This window comes from Bos javanicus, chromosome 18 (genome assembly GCF_032452875.1).
Source record: "Bos javanicus breed banteng chromosome 18, ARS-OSU_banteng_1.0, whole genome shotgun sequence".
Taxonomy (NCBI): domain Eukaryota; kingdom Metazoa; phylum Chordata; class Mammalia; order Artiodactyla; family Bovidae; genus Bos; species Bos javanicus.
Genome location: NC_083885.1, coordinates 8,912,619 through 8,927,156, shown reverse-complemented (window position 1 = coordinate 8,927,156; position 14,538 = coordinate 8,912,619). Strand labels below are relative to the sequence as shown.

Below are 14,538 nucleotides of genomic sequence, written 5' to 3'. Positions count from 1 at the left end.
ATATCATCATTCCACTCACAGGTATACAACCATCCATTCACTAACATTGAAGTTGGTTGACGAACTTTATCAAAGTGAGCTATATTTGGAGAGGAAGAGAAGATATAGCTCTAATAGTAATTTCAAGAAAATCCCCAGAGAACCCCACTGTTTAATATGTCTTTTATGAAGAAAAATCAGTTTCTCCACTTGCCTGCCAAAACACTCTTTCATTTTCCCAATCCTGGCTTCAGAGAACACACAGGTACCTTATCATTTGAGTCCAAGGTGTGTTGGCAGCTTCTTAAAGAGAGTCTGTGGTCTGACCTCCCCTCTCCGTATAGGCATATCCTTCCATAAGCAGTTTACTAAAATTATTTGGTGGCTCTGTAAGTTCTTACACAGCTATATAAGCTTCCCACTACACGGTAAATTCTAACGTTAACTTTAGTCGTTGTGAAAGTCATTAACCCATAAATGTGCCCTGTTTAGCTGTGTTTGGACAAAGAAACTGTATGCACAGACAGGATGCTACTTTCTAAACCAGCAGCTCAATTTCATATCCTGGAGTTTCTTTCCAACATATTTAGCTTGTTTTCCATATGGCCCTATGTTTTCACTTGCCCCAGGATAAAAGACACACTGGGTTTCAGACATTCATTGTAAAGTAGGAATCCCTGGAAGCACCCTACAAAGTCACAGTGTTCTCAGGCGTATTTAATCTGGATAGTATCCCTTGCTAAACTTCCTCTTTCATCAGTACTGTCTGGATGGGAGAAAACCCTGTCTGCCCAGCAGTATCAGGAGTAACCGTATGTTGTTGCAAAATTGCAACAGGATCAAGCAAGACCATCCAGGTAATGCAGATGGCAATTTGACAAATGCTGGCAGAGGATGACTCCCCGTGACTTCTCTCGCTCGTCTACCATTCACCTAGGTTCTCACACCCACTTCCCCTTCTCCGACCTCTGCTCTGATCATTGTCCCTGTGTCACTTAACCACATAAGACACCCCTGTCAAACAGATCCTATCCTCGAACCTGCCGCTCTGCCGCTCCCACCTCAGCTTCTCATTTGACCTCATTGGAATGGCAACAGCTCAAAAATGGAGAAGAAAACTAAGCGAGCTCTTCAAGCTGTGGACCGATACTGGAGTCCATGGTAACAGAACACCAGAACTAAGTCAGGAGTATGAAGCACAAGCCCACCCTGGATCATCAGAGACCAAGAAGGGTGCTGGTAACGGAGGGCCCAGATGGCATCTGGAGAAAAATAAGTCAAAGAAGAAACAGTTTCTCCGATACCACAGCAATAACCGTGCAGAGGAGATTTGTCATTATATGTCAGCCGTGTGCCAGGAATATTTCTGAGATTACTCCACTGTTTGTCTGTTTAATAAATGTTGAGTTCTGACACTCAGCCAGGCACTGCCTTGTGGGCTGGAGACGTAGTTTACCAACTCCATTTTATCCAAGAAGAAGCTGAGACACAGAGACATTCACACTCGCCTGATGTCACACAGCTTGTAAGTGATAGAACCAGGATTTGAACCCGGATCTACTAACCTCAAAGCCCACACTTTTCCTCTCATGTCACTACAGGCAAAAGCAAAAGAACAGAATTAGGAAATAGGCATAAAGTAGCATAGCTTCCCAAGACCCTGATTTTTTCCAAACAGAATCATTCAGAAGTACAATGTACTAACTTATTCTTTTTAATATTTCCTTTTTTCCTGAATTTATTTTTCCAGATGGTATGCATTCAGTTCAATTCAGTCGCTCAGTCGTGTCCAACTCTTTGCAACCCCATGGACTGCAGCACACCAGGCCTCCCTGTCCATCACCAACTCCCAGAGTTTACTCAGACTCGTGTCCATTGAGTTGTTGATGCCATCCAACCATCTCATCCTCTGTCATCCCCTTCTCCTCCCGCCTTCAATCTTTCCCAGCATCAGGGTGTTTTCAAATGAGTCAGCTCTTCACATCAGGTGGCCAAAGTATTGGAGTTTCAGCTTCAATGTAAGTCCTTCCAATAAACACTCAGGACTGATTTCCTTTAGGATGGACTGGTTGGATCTCCTTGCAGTCCAAGGGACTCTCAAGAGTCTTCTCCAACACCACAGTTCAAAAGCATCAATTCTTCAGTGCTCAGCTTTCTTTATAGTCCAACTCTCACATCTATACATAACTACTGGAAAAACCTTAGCCTTGACTAGACAGACCTTTGTCGGCAAAGTAATGTCTCTGCTTTTTAATATGCTGTCTAGGTTAGTCATAACTTTTCTTCCAAGGAGTAAGCGTCTTTTAAATTCATGGCTGCAGTCACCATCTGCAGTGATTTTGGAGCCCCAAAAAATAAAGTCTGACACTGTTTCCACTGTTTCTCCATCTATTTGACATGAAGTGATGGGATGGGATGCCATAATCTTAGTTTTCTGAATGTTGAGCTTTAAGCCAACTTTTTCAATCTCCTCTTTCACTTTCATCAAGAGGCTCTTTAGTTCTTCTCTTTCTGCCATCAGGGTGGTGTCATCTGCATATCTGAGGTTATTGATATTTCTCCCAGCAATCTTAATTCCAGTTTGTGCTTTCTCCAGCCCAGCATTTCTCATGATGTACTCTGCATATAAGTTAAATAAGCAGAGTGACAATATACAGCCTTGACGTACTCCTTCTCCTTTGGAACCAGTCTGTTGTTCCATGTCCAATTCTAACTTGCTTCCTGACCTGCATACAGATTTCCCAAGAGGCAGGTCAGGTGGCCTGCTATTCCCATTGCTTGAAGAATTTTACACAGTTTATTGTGACCCACACAGTCAAATGCTTTGGCATAGTCAATAAAGCAGAAGTAGATGTTTTTCTAGAACTCTGTTTTTTCGATGATCTAGCAGATGTTGGCAATTTGATCTCTGGTTCCTCTGCCTTTTCTAAAACCAGCTTGAACATCTAGAAGTTCGCAGTTCATGTATTGCTGAATCCTGGCTTGGAGAATTTTGAGCATTACTTTACTAGCATGTGAGATGAGTACAATTGTGCTGTAGTTTGAGAATTCTTTGGCATTGCCTTTCTTTGGGAGTAGAATGAAAACTGACCTTCTCCAGTCCCGTGGCCACTGCTGAGTTTTCCAAATTTGCTGGCATATTAAGTGCAGCACTTTCACAACATCATCTTTTAGGATTTGAAATAGCTCAATGGGAATTCCATCACCTCTACTAGCTTTGTTCATAGTGATGCTTCCTAAGGCCCACTTGACTTCACATTCCATTAAATTCACACTAAAAATCTGTTTTCAACACAAATGATTTATTTTTTAAATAGGATATTCTCAACATCAGTAATCCTGTATTAAGAAACATTTCACATGTGACTCTCTATGGTAATAAAAACAATTGGAAAAGCAATTGAGTGATTACTTGGAATGTAACTGTATGTCATCACATATTTGTTTAAGTTATCTTCTATGAAATAGTACCTAATTTGAAAGCAGGGGTTATGCCTCACTTTTAAAGTCTTTATTGAATTTATTACAACATTGTTTCTGTTTCACAATCTGGTTTTTTGGCCTTGAGGCCTGTGGGATCTCAGCACCCTGACCAGAGATAGAACCTGCACCCCCTGCATTGGAAGGCGGAGTCTTAACCACTGGACCACCAGGGAAGTCACCTATGCCTTACTCTTCTTTGTCTGGTTCCAAGCCAAGTTCCTCAAGCAGTCCTTTGTTTAAAAAAAAAAAAAAAAGTAGGTAATTAAAAGATAGTAGACTTTAAAAAACTGTTTTTCTATTTACCTAACTGCACATAATGTTTTTAGTGACTCCTGTGAAATTTGTTTAGTAAATATTGGCTCCTCGAAGATTCTGCATACTTTACTGTTTTGCAAGATAAATCTATCTGCAGGCATATATTCACAAACTCAAAGTCTTCAGGTGTTCAGTGCTCAACAGTAATGGAGAATTTCCGAGTTTTCTCCAGGAGATTAGAATTATGAAAATCTTAGTTTAGGATGTACTTCTCCTTTCTGATTTAATCCTGGTGCCAGATTCTACTGTCTCTGTCAAGCAGAAGATGCAAGGTTCTTCCCAGTATTAACTACAGGGCGCACTACATCTGGTAACATCTGGTTGGGGACATTCCCAGGTAAAAAGTTAAAGGTGACAGATGGCTTCTTCTTGATGCCTATGATAAAACAGGTCAATGTGTTTTTTTCTTAATTACTTAATTTATTGGAGGCTAATTACTTTACAATATTGTATTGGTTTTGCCATACATTGACATGAATCTGCCACGGGTGTACAATGTCGTTTTAAGAAGCCAGATAGATGAGCTACAGAAGGAACTGTTTAGTTTTGTAGAAGAATTTACAGAAAATGTGAGAGCCCAGAGTAATCTTTCTAGCCAAGCAAAAGGCCCTCAAAGTAAGAAAATGCAAAGATTAAATCTGGAGAATTTTCAATAAAATTTGGTCTTAGAATAAATATTGAAGTAAATCATCAAATTCAAGGATGCAGCTATACGAACATTTTCTGATTTTGAGATGTCAGATTTGAAGGCCGAAGAATTGATGCTTTTGGACTGTGGTGTTGGAGAAGACTCTTGAGAGTCCCTTGGACTGCAAGGAGATCCAACCAGTCCATTCTAAAGGAGATCAGCCCTTGGTGTTCTTTGGAAAGAATGATGCTAAAGCTGAAAAACTCACACGAGGAGTTGACTCATTGGAAAAGACTCTGATGCTGGGAGGGATTAGGGGCAGGAGGAAAAGGGGATGACAGAGGATGAGATGGCTGGATGGCCTCACCGACTCGATGGACGTGAGTTTGAGTGAATTCCGGGAGTTGGTGATGGACAGGGAGGCCTGGCATGCTGCGATTCATAGAGTCGCAAAGAGTCGGACACGACTGAGCGACTGAACTGAACTGAACTGAACTGAACTCCTAGATCTTCTTTGTTATGTAAGAGAGATTCTAAGAATCTTAAGGGGAGTCATTTGTTATGCAGCCATGCGTAACAGATATCGACTTTGAAACATTTGCCAATCGTATGTATATGAGGTATGGCATCTTGTTTCTTTCGTCTACATTTCCTGGCTACAAGTGAGTTTAGGAATCTTTTTATTTGAAATGTGGTTGACTTACCATGTTTTATTAGTTTCAAGTGTACAGCAAAGTGATTCACATATATATTTTATATATGTTCTTTTTTATATTCTTTTCTATTATAGGTTATCATAAGATATAGCATATAGTTCCCTGTGCCATACAGTAGATTCTTGTTATCTATTTTATATACAGTAATGTGTATCTGTTAATTCCAAACTCCTAATTTATCCTTCCCTATACCCTTTCCCTTTTGTTGGAGAAGGCAATGGCACCCGACTCCAGTACTCTTGCCTGGAAAATCCCATGGACGGAGGAGCCTGGTAGGCTGCAGTCCATGGGGTCGCTAGGAGTCGGACACGACTGAGCGACTTCACTTTGGCTTTTCACTTTCATGCATTGGAGGAGGAAATGGCAACCCACTCCAGTGTTCTTGCCTGGAGAATCCCAGGGACAGAGGAGCCTGGTGGGCTGCCATCTATGGGGTCGCGTAAAGTCGGACATGACTGAAGCGACTGAGCAGCAACTAAGTTCATTTACATCCCTTTTTTTAGATTCCACCTGTAAGTGATATCATATGATATTTGTCTTTGCCTGACTTCACTTGGGATGATAATCTCTAGGTTCATCCGTGTTGCTGCACATGACATTAATTCATTCTTTTTTATGACTGAGTAGTATTCCACTGTGTGTTGGTACCATCTTTTTTATCTATTCATCTGTTGATGGATATTTAGGTTGCTCCTATGTCTTGGCTATTGTAAACAGTGCTACCATACATGCATTGGGGTGCATTTATCTTTTCAAGTTAGAGTTTTTGTCTTTTCTGGATATATGCTCAGAAGTAGAATTGTGGGATCCTATGGTAACTCTATTTTTAGTTTTTTAAGGGATCTCCATACTGTTCTCCTTAGTGATTATACCAGTTTACATTCCCACCAACAGTTAGAAGTGTTGGGAATCCATTTTTTTTTAATCCCTGTGGGTACCCCTATACCAGTACATTGGATAACAAGGTTTGGAAGGGGGAAAAAAACATGTTTCTCTGAATTACCCAGGAGAAATCAGCTCTGTGGGATAAACTACAGTGCAGATATTTCTGGAGAGAAGTTTCAAGGGAAGCAAATAATCCCAGAATGTTAGGTTGCTGGCTAGCCAGTTATTACACAGGATGCTGCTTACACAGAATGGTGGTAACACTGTAGCTGATTTCAGTCATAACACTGTTCAACAGATTATGGCACCTATGCCCTTGATTCTGGGAAAGTTGTTGTCTGGATTTTTAGACATTATAATCCATAGGACCAAATGTACAATTCTGAGTGATTCCTATCCTCTGTAACAATAGTGGCAGAAGCCCCAGAGCCTCCAGCAGGAGTCAAATGGGAAACCACTGGGTCAGAAGGCTAGCTGGCATAAAAGAAAGTGAGGCTGAAACCGGCTGTCCTCATGTTGAGGCAGAGACAGCTGGGTGGCGGCAGAGGGTTTCAACACACCCTCCAGCCCCCTGGATTGGCAGTCGGGAGTTTTCAAATCAGAAATGATATGTTTCCAAGTGTTTATACCTAGGAGCAGAAGAGCAAAACTAAGAAATGCCTGAGGTCTCCTGGAGCTTATTTCGCCCAGATGAAGAGATTACAAAAAACCAAGACATACATGAAATAGATGCCAATGATACCAAAGGTAGGAGGAAGTAATAATTATGAAGCTAAGAAAAGCTGTCTCATGAATGTGAATTATGCATGTTGGAGGCCTATGGGTTTTAATACTTTAAAGTGTTAGAATTAGTAGTACTGTCTTGTTCCAAAAATTCTAACTCATATTAAATCAACTCTGAATATAAAAAATTGACTATAAACTCACTCTTCATCTCCTTGATGGAGAATACTTTCCTCCTTAAGAAGAAAATGAAGGTGGGGAGGAAGTCCTGAAAGCTCTTTTTACACTGAGCTTCCCTGAGAAAAGGGGCCAAGGAAGAAACTGGCTTCAAGCTGAAGGTTTTAAAGGTAATTCTTTTCAAAGGTTGAGTCATTTTATACATCCCTTTTATTTTGACACTCTGTCTACTGGTAAAGGGATATTTTCTTTTAATTTTATTTTATTTTTAAACTTTACATAATTGTATTAGTTTTGCCAAATATCAAAATGAATCCGCCACAGGTATACATGTGTTCCCCATCCTGAACCCTCCTCCCTCCTCCCTCCCCGTACCATCCCTCTGGGTCGTCCCAGTGCACTAGCCCCAAGCATCCAGTATCGTGCATCGAACCTGGACTGGCAACTCGTTTCATACATGATATTTTACATGTTTCAATGCCATTCTCCCAAATCTTCCCACCCTCTCCCTCTCCCACAGAGTCCATAAGACTGTTCTATACATCAGTGTCTCTTTTGCTGTCTCATACACCAGGTTATTGTTACCATTTTCTAAATTCCATATATATGTGTTAGTATACTGTATTGGTGTTTTTCCTTCTGGCTTACTTCACTCTGTATAATAGGCTCCAGTTTCATCCACCTCATTAGAACTGATTCAAATGTATTCTTTTTAATGGCTGAGTAATACTCCATTGTGTATATGTACCACTGCTTTCTTATCCATTCATCTGCTGATGGACATCTAGGTTGCTTCCATGTCCTGGCTATTATAAACAGTGCTGCGATGAACATTGGGGTACACATGTCTCTTTCCCTTCTGGTTTCCTCAGTGTGTATGCCCAGCAGTGGGATTGCTGGATCATAAGGCAGTTCTATTTCCATTTTTTAAGGAATCTCCACACTGTTCTCCATAGTGGCTGTACTAGTTTGCATTCCCACCAACAGTGTAAGAGGGTTCCCTTTTCTCCACACCCTCTCCAGCATTTATTATTTGTAGACTTTTGGATCGCAGCCATTCTGACTGGTGTGAAATGGTACCTCATAGTGGTTTTGATTTGCATTTCTCTGATAATGAGTGATGTTGAGCATCTTTTCATGTGTTTGTTAGCCATCTGTATGTCTTCTTTAGAGAAATGTCTATTTAGTTCTTTGGCCCATTTTTTGATTGGGTCATTTATTTTTCTGGAGTTGAGCTGTAGGAGTTGCTTATATATTTTTGAGATTAGTTGTTTGTCAGTTGCTTCATTTGCTATTATTTTCTCCCATTCTGAAGGCTGTCTTTTCACCTTGCTGATAGTTTCCTTTGATGTGCAGAAGCTTTTAAGGTTAATTAGGTCCCATTTGTTTATTTTTGCTTTTATTTCCAGTATTCTGGGAGGTGGGTCATAGAGGATCCTGCTGTGATGTATGTCAGAGAGTGTTTTGACTATGTTCTCCTCTAGGAGTTTTATAGTTTCTGGTCTTACGTTGAGATCTTTAATCCATTTTGAGTTTATTTTTGTGTATGGTGTTAGAAAGTGGTCCAGTTTCATTCTTTTACAAGTGGTTGACCAGATTTCCCAGCACCACTTGTTAAAGAGATTGTCTTTAATCCACTGTATATTCTTGCCTCCTTTGTCAAAGATAAGGTGTCCATATGTGCATGGATTTATCTCTGGGCTTTCTATTTTATTCCATTGATCTATATTTCTGTCTTTGTGCCAGTACCATACTGTCTTGATAACTGTGGCTTTGTAGTAGAGCCTGAAGTCAGGTAGGTTGATTCCTCCAGTTCCATTCTTCTTTCTCAAGATCGCTTTGGCTATTCGAGGTTTTTTGTATTTCCATACAAATTGTGAAATTATTTGTTCTAGCTCTGTGAAGAATACTGTTGGTAGCTTGATAGGGATTGCATTGAATCTATAAATTGCTTTGGGTAGTATACTCATTTTCACTATATTGATTCTTCCAATCCATGAACATGGTATATTTCTCCATCTATTAGTGTCCTCTTTGATTTCTTTCACCAGTGTTTTAGAGTTTTCTATATATAGGTCTTTAGTTTCTTTAGGTAGATATATTCCTAAGTATTTTATTCTTTCCGTTGCAATGGTGAATGGAATTGTTTCCTTAATTTCTCTTTCTGTTTTCTCATTATTAGTGTATAGGAATGCAAGGCACTTCTGTGTGTTGATTTTATATCCTGCAACTTTACTATAGTCATTGATAAGTTCTAGTAATTTTCTGGTGGAGTCTTTAGGGTTTTCTATGTAGAGAATCATGTCATCTGCAAATAGTGAGAGTTTTACTTCTTCTTTTCCAATTTGGATTCCTTTTATTTCTTTTTCTGCTCTGATTGCTGTGGCCAAAACTTCCAAAACTATGTTGAATAGTAATGGTGAAAGTGGGCACCCTTGTCTTGTTCCTGACTTTAGAGGGAATGCTTTCAATTTTTCACCATTGAGGATAATGTTTGCTGTGGGTTTGTCATATATAGCTTTTATTATGTTGAGGTATGTTCCTTCTATTCCTGCTTTCTGGAGAGTTTTTATCATAAATGGATGTTGAATATTGTCAAAGGCTTTCTCTGCATCTATTGAGATAATCATATGGTTTTTATTTTTCAATTTGTTAATGTGGTGTATTACATTGATTGATTTGTGGATATTGAAGAATCCTTGCATCCCTGGGATAAAGCCCACTTGGTCATGGTGTATGATCTTTTTAACGTGTTGTTGGATTCTGATTGCTAGAATTTTGTTAAGGATTTTTGCATCTATGTTCATCAGTGATATTGGCCTGTAGTTTTCTTTTTTTGTGGGATCTTTGTCAGGTTTTGGTATTAGGGTGATGGTGGCCTCATAGAATGAGTTTGGCAGTTTACCTTCCTCTGCAATTTTCTGGAAGAGTTTGAGCAGGATAGGTGTTAGCTCTTCTCTAAATTTTTGGTAGAATTCAGCTGTGAAGCCATCTGGACCTGGGCTTTTGTTTGCTGGAAGATTTTTAATTACAGTTTCAATTTCCGTGCTTCTGATGGGTCTGTTAAGATTTTCTATTTCTTCCTGGTCCAGTTTTGGAAAGTTGTACTTTTCTAAGAATTTGTCCATTTCTTCCACGTTGTCCATTTTATTGGCATATAGTTGTTGATAGTAGTCTCTTATGATCCTTTGTATTTCTGTGTTGTCTGTTGTGATCTCCATTTTCATTTCTAATTTTATTGATTTGATTTTTCTCCCTTTGTTTCTTGATGAGTCTGGCTAATGATTTGTCAATTTTATTTATCCTTTCAAAGAACCAGCTTTTGGTTTTGTTGATTTTTGCTATGGTCTCTTTTGTTTCTTTTGCATTTATTTCTGCCCTAATTTTTAAGATTTCTTTCCTTCTACTAACCCTGGGGTTCTTCATTTCTTCCTTTTCTAGTTGCTTTAGGTGTAGAGTTAGGTTATTTATTTGACTTTTTTCTTGTTTCTTGAGGTGTGCCTGTATTACTATGAACTTTCCCCTTAGGACTGCTTTTACCATGTCCCACAGGTTTTGGGTTGTTGTGTTTTCATTTTCATTCGTTTCTATGCAAATTTTGATTTCTTTTTTGATTTCTTCTGTGATTTGTTGGTTATTCAGCAGCGTGTTGCTCAGCCTCCATATGTTGGAATTTTTAATAGTTTTTCTCCTGTAACTGAGATCTAATCTTACTGCATTGTGGTCAGAAAAGATGCTTGGAATGATTTCTATTTTTTTGAATTTACCAAGGCTAGCTTTATGGCCCAGGATGTGATCTATCCTGGAGAAGGTTCCATGTGCGCTTGAGAAAAAGGTGAAATTCATTGTTTTGGGATGAAATGTCCTATAGATATCAATTAGGTCTAACTGGTCTATTGTATCATTTAAAGTTTATGTTTCCTTGTTAATTTTCTGTTTAGTTGATCTATCCATAGGTGTGAGTGGGGTATTAAAGTCTCCCACTATTATTGTGTTATTGTTAATTTCTCCTTTCATACTTGTTAGCATTTGTCTTACATACTGCAGTGCTCCCGTTAGGGTGCATATATATTTATAATTGTTATATCTTCTTCTTGGATTGATCCTTTGATCATTATGTAGTGACCTTCTTTGTCTCTTTTCACAGCCTTTGTTTTAAAGTCTATTTTATCTGATATGAGTATTGCTACTCTTGCTTTCTTTTGGTCCCTATTTGCATGGAAAATCTTTTTCCAGCCCTTCACTTTCAGTCTGTATGTGTCCCCTGTTTTGAGGTGGGTCTCTTGTAGACAACATATGTAGGGGTCTTGTTTTTGTATCCATTCAGCCAGTCTTTGTCTTTTGGTTGGGGCATTCAAGCCATTTACGTTTAAGGTAATTACTGATAAGTATGATCCCGTTGCCATTTACTTTATTGTTTTGGGTTCGAATTTATACACCGTTTTTGTGTTTCCTGTCTAGAGAATATCCTTTAGTATTTGTTGGAGAGCTGGTTTGGTGGTGCAGAATTCTCTCAGCTTTTGCTTGTCTGAAAAGCTTTTGATTTCTCCTTCATACTTGAATGAGATCCTTGCTGGGTACAATAATCTGGGCTGTAGGTTATTTTCTTTCATCATTTTAAGTATGTCTTGCCATTCCCTCCTGGCTTGAAGAGTTTCTATTGAAAGATCAGCTGTTATCCTTATGGGAATTCCCTTGTGTGTTATTTGTTGTTTTTCCCTTGCTGCTTTTAATATTTGTTCTTTGTGTTTGATCTTTGTTAATTTGATTAATATGTGTCTTGGGGTGTTTCTCCTTGGGTTTATCCTGTTTGGGACTCTCTGGGTTTCTTGGACTTGGGTGATTATTTCCTTCCCCATTTTAGGGAAGTTTTCAACTATTATCTCCTCAAGTATTTTCTCTTGGTCTTTCTTTTTGTCTTCTTCTTCTGGAACCCCTATGATTCGAATGTCGTAGCGTTTAATATTGTCCTGGAGGTCTCTGAGATTGTCCTCATTTCTTTTAATTCGTTTTTCTTTTATCCTCTCTGATTCATTTATTTCTACCATTCTATCTTCTAATTCACTAATCCTATCTTCTGCCTCTGTTATTCTACTATTTGTTGCCTCCAGAGTGTTTTTAATTTCATTTATTGCATTATTCATTACATATTGACTCTTTTTTATTTCTTCTAGGTCCTTGTTAAATCTTTCTTGCATCTTCTCAATCCTTGTCTCCAGGCTATTTATCTGTGATTCCATTTTAATTTCAAGATTTTGGATCAATTTCACTATCATTATTCGGAATTCTTTATCAGGTAGATTCCCTGTCTCTTCCTCTTTTGTTTGGTTTGGTGGACATTTATCCTGTTCCTTTATCTGCTGGGTATTCCTCTGTCTCTTCATTGTTTAAATTGCTGAGTTTGGGGTGTCCTTTCTGTATTCTGGCAGTTTGTGGAGTTCTCTTTATTGTGGCGTTTCCTCGCTGTGTGTGGGTTTGTACAGGTGGCTTGTCAAGGTTTCCTGGTTAGGGAAGCTTGTGTCAGTGTTCCGGTGGGTAGAGCTGTATTTCTTCTCTCTGTAGCTTCCAAGGCGTTTCCCTCTGTTATAACTTCTTCTGTTTGCTGGTCTCTTCAGTGTCTGGTTTCCGCCCTGACACAAAGGGGACGGTGGAGGACACTTTTTTTTTTTTTTTTTTTTAGGCTCACTTGTTCAGTCGCGCTCCTTTCGAAGAGTTGGGTTGCTTTTCTGGGTGCCTGATGTCCTCTGCCGGCATTCAGAAGTTGTTTTGTGGAATTTACTCGACGTTTAAATGCTCTTTTGAAGAATTTGTGGGGGGAGAAAGTGTTCTCCCCGTCCTACTCCTCCGCCATCTTGGCTCCGGGATTTATTTTTTAAGTCAGCATTGGAGTATAAGGTACATGTGATAAGATCCACCCATTTTAAGTCTGTGGTTTGATGACTTTTGACACAAGTATTCACTTTTGACAAAACCATCACCGCAATGAAGATGTAGACTGTTTCCATCCACCCTAGAAAGTCCCTCCTGCCTTCCTGTGGTCAGTTCCTGACCTCCTGTCTTAGGCAACCACTGATATGTTTCTGCCATATTATGTTAGTTTTGCCTGTTCTAACATTTTATAAAAAAGGAATCTTATAGTATATATATTTTTTGTACCTAGGTTCTTTTGCTCATCCTAATGTTTTGGGATTTATCCATGTTGTTTGTATATTTCCTGCACTTCCAAAATTAACTGCTTGCACCTGAACCCTCATTAGGGTCTCCTTCTGGGGCAATCCAAATTAAGACAGCAACTCTGAGTCAGATACTAGAACAATTGTTATTGACAAAGTAAGGATAGATTGGCAAGCAAACAGATAAATGATAGGTAGACAGATAAATAGATGATAAATAATACATAAAGTCAAGAAAAGAATGATTGGAAAGCAGAAGGATCACAGATATTTTTATCTGGAAAGTTCGTATTGATTACATTCATATTTCTTATTGAATGTTTAAAAATGGCAAATTTCAGTTTCTTTCAAAGATTTTTATTGTGGAATTTCAAATCTATATAAAAGTAGACAGAATAGTATCATATATTTTCCATTTATGGAAAATTTTCCATTTTCCAGCTTCAGCTTTCTACCTACAACCATTCTGTTATATTTGTACTTTCATCCACTACCCCACTCTATATAATTTTGAACAAAATACTAAATGTCATACCATTTCCTCTATGAAATCGCTAAAATATGAAATATTTTAGCATATACATCTAAAAGATAAGGTCTTTTGAAACAACTATCACACATAAAGTAACAATTTCTTAATATCATAAAATATCAAATTAGTATTAAATTTCTAACTATCTAGCAAATGCTTTTTTATAGTTTGTTTAAATCAAGATCCAAATAAGTGCTCTACATAGCCACTCATTGATATTTCTTTCAAGTATCTTCTAATCTATACTCTCCCTACTCTATCTCACTCTGTTTCTTGCACTTCATCTATTAAATAATTACTTGATATATTTTAATTTGCCAAGATTTGGCTAAATCTAATGCAAATTACATTTTGCTTCCTTTGAGTCATGCAATGTATAACCCAGGGTTAATCCAATGCTTTAACATGATTTCTTCTTTTTTGCAGACTAATGTTGGAAAGTTTTATTTGTATTTCGGAAGGCATTCTCAAAATGTAAATGCTTTGGAGGCTGTGGAAACAGACATATGTATATGAAAGTAAAATCAGGAGCGCTTAGAAGCTGGATAAGTAAAGAGAATGAGAAAGCCAGCAATAAGTGCCAAATTACTTTTTAAATCTAGAAACCGATCATGTCACTTTCTCAGCTTAAAATGTTTCTGTGGTTCTCTATCACACTGAGAATAAATTCAAAACTCCTTACCCTGGCCCTGTGTGACTTGGAACTGCCTTTGCAATCTCACCTTACTATTTAACTCTCTTATGATGATACGGTCAATCAGATGGCCTTCTCACCACACTTCTCACCCCAGTAGGGTTTGTGCACTTGCTTTGTCCTCTGCTGGGTAATGCTTTTCCAGAATGTAAACAAGTCTGCTCAAAATGGAGGACTAAACAGATGCAGACTATGCCCTAAGTTTAAAAACACAGAGCCAAACCTAAAAACGA

At 38.5% G+C, this 14,538-nt stretch overlaps 1 long non-coding RNA gene across 1 annotated transcript; it reads left to right on the top strand.

The window, feature by feature from the left end:
• Positions 1-6,503: 6,503 nt before the first annotated feature.
• Positions 6,504-14,267, top strand: LOC133229840 (uncharacterized). Its single transcript, XR_009730656.1, has 2 exons — positions 6,504-6,753; positions 14,038-14,267. It is a non-coding gene; the product is annotated as an uncharacterized LOC133229840 (long non-coding RNA).
• Positions 14,268-14,538: the final 271 nt, after the last annotated feature.